We start from the raw sequence: 10,669 nt of genomic DNA on the forward strand, positions 1-10,669 counted from the left end.
CGCCTGACATTCCTCACGTTACTCTTTAGATGATCAAAAATAGCTGATGAAAGAGTGAAGAAATGGTTTTCTCCTTTTATTCCTGTGAAGCAGCCTGGGAACCAGACAAACGTTCACCTCAAATGTGGAGGCGTCTCTTTGTAATTACACCATGTCAGACATAGGGGGCAGCAGACATCAGTCAATCCCATCAGCCACTTCTTCCTTTTTCTCTCACCTTTAAACCTTTAGATTTTTCCATTAAATTTACTCATTATTTACGGTCCGTGTATATTTTGGCAATTGGATTTTCCGTTCTGAAACGGGTATTGAAAAACAAAAAAACGAGTGGTTATTTGATTTTCGTTTTAAAATACAAAAATTAAAATTGAAATACAAGGCGTTTTTCCTTTTCATGATCAAAAAGGGATATACGAAATTTTAAAAATGCTTTGATTTTCATTTTATATTTAGAATAACAAAAAAGTTAAATCAGTAAGAGACAGAAACGAAAAAAAGGTCCGTTTTTTCATTTTCTGAGACCGGAAGTGGTCATCAGCAAGTGTGGAGACAAACAGAGTACGGTGCATAGACTGGATATAATTTTTTTTCGTTAGTTTTCATGGTCAAAATGAGAGATCAGGTGGCTGATCTTAAAATAAATCAATATTGATTTTTTTATAGAGCGTTAAAGTTTTGCGAAGCCAGGGGGCGGGGCTACTTTATTGACAGTCTGGTCTGGAATGATTGACAGGTCCTATGGAGAAGGCAGCAGAGACTGCTCTCCTCGTTTGGATTAATTCTGATATAATAACTGTTGGTTTATTTATCGGTGCAGCAGCAGAACATTTTCCACAGACAGTTTTCCTGCCCGTTGGCTTGTTTTAACCAGTTTTCTGCCTCCAGCTGATTCTACCAGCAGACACTGAAAAGACTCTGATAGTTCGGTAAGTTAATGTTTATTTTCGTATCGGTGCCGCTTTTAATGCACTTTATATGCAGCTTTAGTGTCAGATATAATGTTTGCCATGCACTCCAGATGTTGGTGGAGTTTATTTCTGTGTGTGTTGACCAGAGAAGAAAGTTAGCATAGTAAATATTAGTTTTAATGTTAGCGATGCTAGCGATGCTAGCTGCTCAGTCGTAAACTGATTAAAGCTAACGTAGCATTAAGCTAACGTACCATTAAGCTAACGATGTTTGTGTTGAGTTTCATGTAAACAGCTGAAGTGGGTTGTGTTACTGTAATGTGGTGCACTTAGTTAATATAACTGTTCATGGAGACGCTGGTTCACATTAATGTAACGTTTAGAAAACCTAAATGTGATTAAAACAGTAAGGTTAAGGTTCTGTGTTGTCAGTAGTCCTGAATATCTGCTGAGTCTCTGAAATTAAACTGGAGAAAACAGTAAATCTGCTCTATAGTCGTTAACGTTGTTTAATGACTGATTCACATGTTGTAGTACATCTTAGTGCAGATTAGAAAAAAACCTCCCAGAATATGTCCAAAATAATGATGAACACTACAGTTATTACATTTAAATTACAGCACAGAGAAGCTGGATAATAAAATCCTCTCCTCTAAAGCTAAAGTGACTACAGGCCTTTCTGTCTTTCAGTGCTTGGAAAACTACATGAAATAGGAAATCTGTCCAGGGTCACTTTAAAATGAACCTCTGCTGTTGATGCTGATACTGGAATGTCTGTCTTCATCTCAGGTGTCTCATGTTCACTGTGAGGATCTTCTGAGTGAAGCGACCAGCAGAAAAAACCTCATCTGGATGTGAAGGAGACTGAATGGACGACATCCTCAGTGAACCACTTCCTGTTTAGCTTTCACTTACAGAAGGTCAGACCAACTCTCAGCAGTTTATTATTCTCTGTTCTTAGTATTCACAGGTTCCAGTTATCACCTTTAACTTCATCTCTGCTGTTGGAGCAGAAATAGAATATAAAAAGTCCATGTTATTTACAGCAGATATGCAGCATTAAAACAGCAACACATTCAGAGCAGGAGCTTCATTATTACCTTTATTGCACATTTAAAAACTACAACACTGAAACGGAGCTACAGCTCTGTGTCTCGTAGAAGATTTATTTTCAAAGCTACATGTGTGACGGTAATAATCTGTGCCAGAGCAGACCTCATTAGCACTTCTGCTAGCTCGGCTAACCTTTCCGGTCACTCCAGGGATGCTGTTGTCGGTAATGTAGCCAGAATATGGATTAATTTTTTGTTTGGGCTTGACAAAGACATGACCAAAACTATTCAGAGCGAGTGGAGTAGCTAGCTAACGCTTATTACAGTTTGATTTACATTTTCAAAATCACATTTTTGAATTCACGTAATTTTTCTGTAAAACAAATCACGGCTTTTATTTTGCAAGAGATAACTGGAAACGCTGTTTATCCGTAATTCCGCTAACTTGACTGAACGTGGGCTGCAGTTCCCGTTATTTAAACATCAGTGTGATGTATAAATGCAGATGGACTTCATATATTTCACTATGCAGACATTTTTATTGATGTCCAGTATATTTTGTAGAAATAAACATATTTGATAGAAATATTAGAAATGGATTTCTTTTTCCTCATAATAATTTAGTTAATGCCATTAAATGCTCATCAGTGATTAGTCTTTAATGTGAAACTTTTACTTTGCGCCTGTTATGTTTGAAATACTGACCGACAGCTCAGATTTAACTGTCTGTAGTTCCGTTTTGATGGATGTTAAACTTTCACTCAAAGCCGCCAGGAGCTGGGTCTTTAAAATAACTACCGTCTCGTTACAGAATGAAAGTAGCAGTTCCTCCTGAAGGTCAGAGATTGCAGCATCTGAGGGCCTCTTCAAAAGAAGACGTAGTTGATGAAGGCGTTCTGGAGCAGGACCAGAAAGACCACGACCAAGCAGCCTTGAGATCTTAGACAGCATCTCCCTCAGGTGGGTGTCAACGGTGTTCACGGTCAGGTCTGTGGTAATCCCATCATAAAATAAAACAAAAAAAATCTAGATTATAAATCAACATGTAACCAAAGCACTCTGTGTATAACGCCATAGTATAGGATGTAGTTCAGAAAATGTCAAAGTATAGTATACTTTACTCAAGAATAACATAGTATGGCCTGTAGTTCATAGTACAGCATGTCGGCAAAAAAACCTCATTGATTATTATGTGGTTCAAAAAGCACAAAATGATGGGATGTTGCCTAAAATTGTCATGTATGATATGTGGTTCAGAAAATGTCATAGTGCAACATATTGTCAAAATAGTATGTTATTCAAGAAAACGGAGTATAATATGTCGTCTCAAAAATGCCATAGAATAATACTTCATTGCACAAGTAAAAGTATAGTAATTTTAAAAACTGTTTAAATTCTTATAAAATGTTGCTAAAAAAACAACAAAAGAAACTAAAACAAAAAAAACATCATAGTAATATGTCAATTAAAAAAAGCCTATAGTATAGCATGTCACCCAACAAACGTCATAGTTTAGCCTTTAGTCCACAAAGTGTTGTTATGTCCCGGCTGTCTGAAGTAGGTGAGGAGCAACACAAAAACAGTCTAAACGCTGGTTTCCAGAGGGTTAGACGAGTATTTATTTGAAAGAGTAAGTTTATAACAACACAACATGTGAGGGGGTTAAAAGCAAATGGGTGTTAGTAAAATAAAAATAAATAAACAGAACTAAAAGTGAACTTCACATTGACATTGATGGACATTCCAACCAGGAACAAAGTAAAAGATAATCGGTACGAAAAAAAACTCTTCCTGTTCACCTCTTAAAACCCAAAAACACACCGCAGTAGCTCCCTAAACTAAAACTACCAATGGGTTCCCTGTTTTCCTTTGTGAATAATTCAAAGGTCCCTCTCTATCTCCCCACACATCCACCAACCACTGGAACACATCTCCAAAGTTCTGCCGGGCCAGCTCAGCTTCCCCTCAGAAGAAGTGGCGCCACCTGCCAGATGAAGGAGCCTTTTGAGAGGCAGCTGGCATCGTGATTGGACTGTACTTTGGTCTGTTCCAATCCAGCTTCAGCTCCAGAGACGGCAGGCGGGACGAGTCAACGGAGGCCTGGTGGACGAAGGCATGCAGCTGAGTACAATCCAGAAAGAGACATACATTGTAGAATTGTAGTAATTGTGGGCTGACTGATTTACTGATTATCAGTATTTTATTTTTTACCGGTTTACGATAATAAATAAATTTAAAAATGGCGCTACTTTGGCTCTGAACCTTTATCTACCTGTGGTCGCTCTGTCTTCTGGAGTGATTTGATTGGTTATACGTCACGAATAAAACTCCTTTAACTTAACATCTGTAAACAAAACAAAAACGTATCAACAAAATTTTCTGTTAGTTTGTGTTCTTCAAAATTTAACTCCAAGATTTTAAATACTTTCATTTACTGCAAATGAATATCTACTCCAAATGTCTCACTAATTATCAGCCTTAAAAACCCACAAAACACCCCTCTATACTGGACCACACTTAGTACAGTCCGGTTCCCCCTTCTATAAATCTGCTTGGAATCCTCCACTTCCTGTTTGTCAAAGTGTCCTTCTACCTGGACAGGTTTTGTTGGAGCTCATGCAACAAACATTTTGGGTAAGTGCACTTTAATATGGATGGATGACACTGAATTAGAGTCTGTTTTCATGAGACTGAGTTCAGATGCATAGCTCTGTCATTAAATAGTAAATTATTTCCCAGAATTCACAGAGAAAAGTCTGAAATGTTTGCTAGGTTAGCGTCCCACATGTTCTTTGGCTCAGCTAAAGCTAACTCTCTCCAATTTCTGGATCTCTTGAGTTGCTTGTTGTTAAAATATCTTGCTAGAGGTGCTGAAGCTCAGAAAGTCTGAGATGTTTGTTCAAAATTAGCTCATTCTCAAGTCTGATCTGAACTGTTCTCTTTTGTTTGAACTTTCCCTAAACTTAGGAGTTAATGACAGAGCAGCACATCCAGACTCAGTCTCATTTATGTAGAGATTAAACTTCAGTGTCATTCATTGATGTTAAAGTGCAGTTTTTCAAATGTTTGTTGCACATGCTCCCGACCAAACCAGTCCAGGTGGAAGACGATGTGAAGAGAAAGCTCCAGAGGATGAATATCACACATTTACTTTGGAAATAAATGTCCTTTAATTAGACACTGTCATGCAAAAGTTGGATTTCCCTTTAATGATGTTCAAATCTTTGTTGAGTGTTTTGTTGATGTTGGTGTCTAAATGTTTTTTGACACTCGGCCCCAAAGATTAAAACCTTCTACGGCTCACAAGCTGCAACAATTCACACATTATCAACTATCTTTCTGACTTAACTAAGATAAAAAGTGAAAAACTGTCTGATTCCTGCATCATGAATGTAAATCTTTTTGGTTTTTATGACAGTAAACAATATATTTGGGTTTGTCATTTTATACACAAAAACAAGAAATGAATAAATGGAGAAAACAATCAACAAATTAATGGACAAAGAAAATGTGTTTTCCAACATAAATTCAATTCAATTTTCAATTCAATTTTATTTATATAGCGCCAATTACAGTCAAATTGTCTCGAGACGCTTTACAGAACCCATATGCCTGACCCCCAGAGCAAGCCAAAAGGCGACAGTGGCAAGGAAAACACCCTTTTAACAGGGAAAAAAACCTCGAGCAGAACCCGGCTCTAATGTGGGGGGACCCATCTGCCTGCTGGCCGGGCGGGTTGAGAGGGACAGAAGAAGTAGAGAGGTAGAGATAGAGGGGTAGAGGTAGAGATAGAGGGATACAGATAGAGGGGTAGAGATAGAGAGGTGGGGGGTGGGACACAAGGACCATAAAACACAGCCACACATCTGAAGCATCCAGCATCCAGCTCTGGGACCAGGGACACTCATGGCTGAATTACTCCAACATTACAAGATACATACAGTTTTAATTCAATTTTATTTATATAACGCCAATTACAGGTCAAATTGTCTCAAGATGCTTTATTTTGATATTTTTTGTCATATTTAAAATATGACAAAGTAAGAAATTTAACCTTCTTGACTAATCCAATTTATTATTTGTTTTTTTAGGGGCTAATGGACAATTAAAATGTTTCTCCACTAAAACTAATAAACATGAGGTCAAATAGAAGGAAGAGTTTTAAATACTGCTGTCCCACGACGACAAGAATAAAGTTTGTCAACAAAAACTAAATCTGCTGGTGGATTCCATTAAAGTCCTAATAAATGATAATAAAGTGTGATACTAAAGGTTTGTGGTGCTAAAAATATCAAAGATATCGAGTTGAACATCTGGATGGAGGTTGATAAAAGTTGACCTCCCTTCATTTCTGTGGAGCCGACTCCATGGATTTTATGGATGGTGGTTAAAGACCTGCTCTTCTAGTGGTCTTCCTTCTAGTTGCTGTAAAAAGTCAGTCCATCCTGGCCGACTTCAACACCTCTTCATGACAAGTTGTTCTGCCTCCGACCTGGTGGAAGCTCCAGAAACTTGGGAAAACCTGTGGAGACTCGAAGAACTCGTGGAGACTCGAAGAACTCGTGGAGACTCGAAAAACTCGTCGGGCGGGGGAAGGTGTGGTGGGCCGTGGGGGGATTCAGGGCGGAGAGTAGGCGGGGAGGTGGGTGGTGGCCTCCCCCTCTACTCCCCCACCCACCCCCCCGCCTACTCTCCGCCCTGACTCCACCCAGACTCCGCCTTGGCTCCACCCATGTGGTCACACAGAAACTACGATGCCAAAGGGACGACGAATTTATTTCTTTTTATCTGATCTGTAGCTCAGTGAGTTAAGGATTTGCCTATGGAGCTGCAGGTCGCTGGTTCAAGACCAGACACTTCTTAAATTTTCTCAAAATCCTGACAAAGACAAAGAAACAAAACTGCCACTGGCGGGTCTTGAACCTGCGACCCTCCAGTCCGCAGACTCTCTTCTTATCCCCCTGAGCTATTCGCTCAGATACTAATTCTTCTTTTTTTTGCGCATTTATCATCTATTTTTTGTCGTTTTTGAGGTTTTTTTTTAACTCGAGTCTCGACTCGACCGTTTTTCTCAGGAGGTGGGACTTCAGCCTTTGTGCTGGAGGGTGGAACCCTCAGTTCCAAGACTTTCCAAAGCCTCCACACCTCCCGAGTCCTCAGGACCTGAGCTTTCACACAGTCTGAGGGCTGAAATTTTCGAAGTCCCACAGTAGATCTCTGTTAGTTTGAACCTTCAGACAGTCTGAGGGCTGATATCTTCTAAGTTCCTGAGTAGTTCTCTGTTAGTTTGAACCTTTCGACAGTCTGAGGACTGAAGTTTTAAAAGTTTCTCAGTACTTCTCTGTTAGTTTGAACCTTTAGACAGTCTGAGGACTGATATCTTCTAAGTAAATCTGTCCACAATCAAACCAAGAACATAGAAAGAGGAAATGTTTGAAGAAACAACTTGACGTTTTCATTTCAGACTAGAAAACGCTTTAAGGCCTTGATCTGTTTTTGCTCTTTTTGATTGTTTTATTGTCTCTTCTGTTTAATATGATCTTCTAAAGTCTAACTGGTGTCTTTTCAAATGTTATGTCTTTAGTTTGATTCTTCTTAAATGTTTAGATTTGTTCTTTTCTCACCTTTTATTCTTTTCTAATGTCTGATTTGATTTCGAAATGTTTTATCTTTTTAATGTTTGTTGTTTTTTCAAATGTTTTATTGTCTTGTTTGAAAACTTTCCTTTTCTTTCCCAATGTTTAATTTTTCTATTAATTATTTGTTCAGGTTTCCGTTTTAAATGTTTTACCACCTTTTAATGTTTGATTTTCTTTTTAAATGCTTCATTGTATTTTGTTTAATTCCTATTAATTCCTAAGTTTTATTGTCGTTAAGATTAAATTTTTTAATTAAATGTTTTGTCTTTTAAAGGTTTAATAATCTAATTAAATGTTTAATCTTATTCTTGTTTAAAAAGTATTTTTTAAATGTTTAATTATGTAAAATATTTTCTCTGTAATTTTCAATAATTTTATTTTAAAAATTTTGTTTAATTTCATACTTACATGTTTTGTATCGTGTGTAATTATCTCATTCAATATTTTGTCAGTTCAATGTCATTTAATTGTATTTAATATTTAACTTCATTAAACCGACAAAATATTGAATGAGATAAACACAATACAAAACATGTAAGTATGAAATTAAACAACATTTTTAAAATAAAATTATTGAAAATTACAGAGAAAATATTTTACATAATTAAACAATTAAAAAATACTTTTAAAAAACATTTCTTTTAAAGTTTTATTGTATTAAATTTTTTCCCCCTTGATTTAATTGCTTTTTGTTATGTAGTTTATTTCTTTAATCTTCTTTTTCTATCAAGATTTTAACCCCAACCTTAAAAATGAAATAAACCCTTTAATCACAATCAAAATACTTCTGTTGTCACAATCATGAGTTAGTCAATTATTCAGTTTATCAATTCTTTATTTATTTAGCACCTTTCACACAGATGACAAAACTAAACAAGCAAAGAGAAAAAACTATGAATAAAACTCAAAAACATTTTTAAAAAAAGCATTTAACATGGTAATAAAATCTGTTGTGTTCAGGGGATGGAGGGAATTTATTGAAGTCTTCTTGGGCTCACATGGGAAATCATTTGAAATATAAACTTGATATTCAGTCTAAGGAAACTGGAAACTGCAGAGCGACAGAAGAACCAACAATATCTCCTGTTTTCTCCTTTAATGAGTTGACTTTTCTTGTGCTTTCAGACCAAAGAACTACAGACTCTTCACAACCTGCTCAAACTCTTGGTACAGGACCTCACCACACGGGTCAAGAAGGTTTCTGTCTCATTTCTACTCTGAAGCTCACCTTCTCCTGCTCAAACTGCTGACAAATGTTTCTGCTGCTCTAAAGTCTGGTCTCCAGAACTCCCTAAAAACTCTCAAAGTCTCTTCTGCCGCAGGTTGCTTTGTAGAACTGTTGCAGAAAACCTCACTAAACCACATGGAGGGGCCTCAAGATAGTCGTCCAAATGAAACCGTACAAAAACCAAACTAGCACAACCCAAACACTAAAGTCTCCTGCAGCCTACCAGAGAACCTCTGAGAACAGAGAATCAGGACAGGAACTCTTACCTTCTGGACAACCAACGTTGGTTCTCAAACAAGAACACAGAATGTGTCTGACCAAAGACCTCTAAAGACTCACTACAGCCAAGATAAAGACACAACTCAGCTGTACCAAATCCACTAATCACTGCACACATTAGCACCATGTGCTAACTGTGGCTGAAGAACCACATTTACCAAGACAACTATCCAGTACAAAGCCCTAAAACACACCAGGAAACACATTAAAGATGATTTTACTGCTGGAAGCTGGAAGCTGCAAGCCAACGCCTAAAGAACAAACTAAAGCAAAAACCCAATTCACTGGTGAAGAGAAACAGAGGAAATGTTTGTCTGCAGCTAAATAAAGCAGGAAGACACTGAGCTGCTCAGGTGTTCCTGATAACACCAAGCAGCCACCTGGACAGCCAATAGGAACACAGCTTCCTGGAAGTCCAGAGGGCTGGCTTAGTCAAGGAAATTTAGTTGAAGCAGAAAGTTAATAAAGAAAGTTGAAAACCATCTTCTGATACCTGAAATCTCTGAGTTTTCACACAAAGAACACCTGAACATATCAAACTGGTTCCATAGTAGAACCATCATTGTAAAAACGTCATAGTATGGTGTGTTGCTCAAAAAACATTAGGACCCGGCTGTCTAGGGTCGCCGAGGAGCAACACAAAAACAGGACAAACGCTGGTTTCCAGGGGGTTAGGAGGCTATTTATTTGAAAGAGGAAGTTTACAACAACACAACATGTGAGCAGAAAAATCACAGTCTGTCTTTAGTTCAGCTGAAAATATTAGTTTGTCTTTTTTATTGACCAAACTTTTCAGGAAGTAGATGAAGAATAATTAAAGCTCTCATGTAGAAGTCCAACTTATTTTGGATCCTTGTGGAGAGTTTAATCTTAGAGTTTGTAAAGCTGTTGAGTTTTTAGAGTCACATGGATTGTTTTGACATTTAATAACCGAGTCCTGAAATAAAATTACAGTTGTGGATTTCTGTCATTTAGTCTGGAATAAACAAATAACAGCAGCATAAATGTCAGACGTCATTATGAGGAGTCTGGATTGAGGTTTCTGAATGGATAATGATCAAAACATGAAATTTAGGTTGGTTTAAAGGAATATTCCACCTTAAATCTTTGAATGTTGACCTAAAAGGTTGGTTTCAGGAAGTTTTCCACCTACAAGGTCCTCACGCATCCACCTTAAAGGAACATTCCACCAAAAATCCTTGGACATGCACCTAAAATGTTGGTTTAACCGAGTATTCCATCCAAAATCCTCAGAGACCTGAGGGGCTGGTTAAAAGGAATATTCCACCTAAAATCTCAAATATAGACCTGAAAGGGTGGTTTAGAAAAAATCCTTCAATGTAGACCAAAAAAGTTAGTATGGAAGAATATTCCACCTAAAATATCGACCTGAGAAGTTGGTTAGGAAGAGTATACCATCCTAAACATCCTTAAATGTAGACTAAAAGACGGTTTGGAAGAAAATTCCACCTAAAATCCTCCAATGTAGACCTAAAAGGTGAGTTTAATGGTATATTCCACCTAAAATTCACTACTGTAGACCTTGGAGGTTGGTCTGATAGT

At 37.4% G+C, this 10,669-nt stretch overlaps 1 long non-coding RNA gene across 2 annotated transcripts; it reads left to right on the plus strand.

Moving 5' to 3' along the window:
- Positions 1–579: 579 nt before the first annotated feature.
- On the plus strand, positions 580–4,208 carry LOC129347471 (uncharacterized). 2 transcript variants are annotated; one of them, XR_008599596.1, is made up of 4 exons: positions 580–926; positions 1,698–1,828; positions 2,772–2,920; positions 3,847–4,208. It is a non-coding gene; the product is annotated as an uncharacterized LOC129347471 (long non-coding RNA). The 2 variants fall into 2 exon arrangements; XR_008599597.1 differs by having other exon boundaries at positions 583–926; positions 3,900–4,208.
- Positions 4,209–10,669: the final 6,461 nt, after the last annotated feature.

Source organism: Amphiprion ocellaris, chromosome 18 (genome assembly GCF_022539595.1).
Source record: "Amphiprion ocellaris isolate individual 3 ecotype Okinawa chromosome 18, ASM2253959v1, whole genome shotgun sequence".
NCBI classification, from domain to species: Eukaryota; Metazoa; Chordata; class Actinopteri; family Pomacentridae; genus Amphiprion; species Amphiprion ocellaris.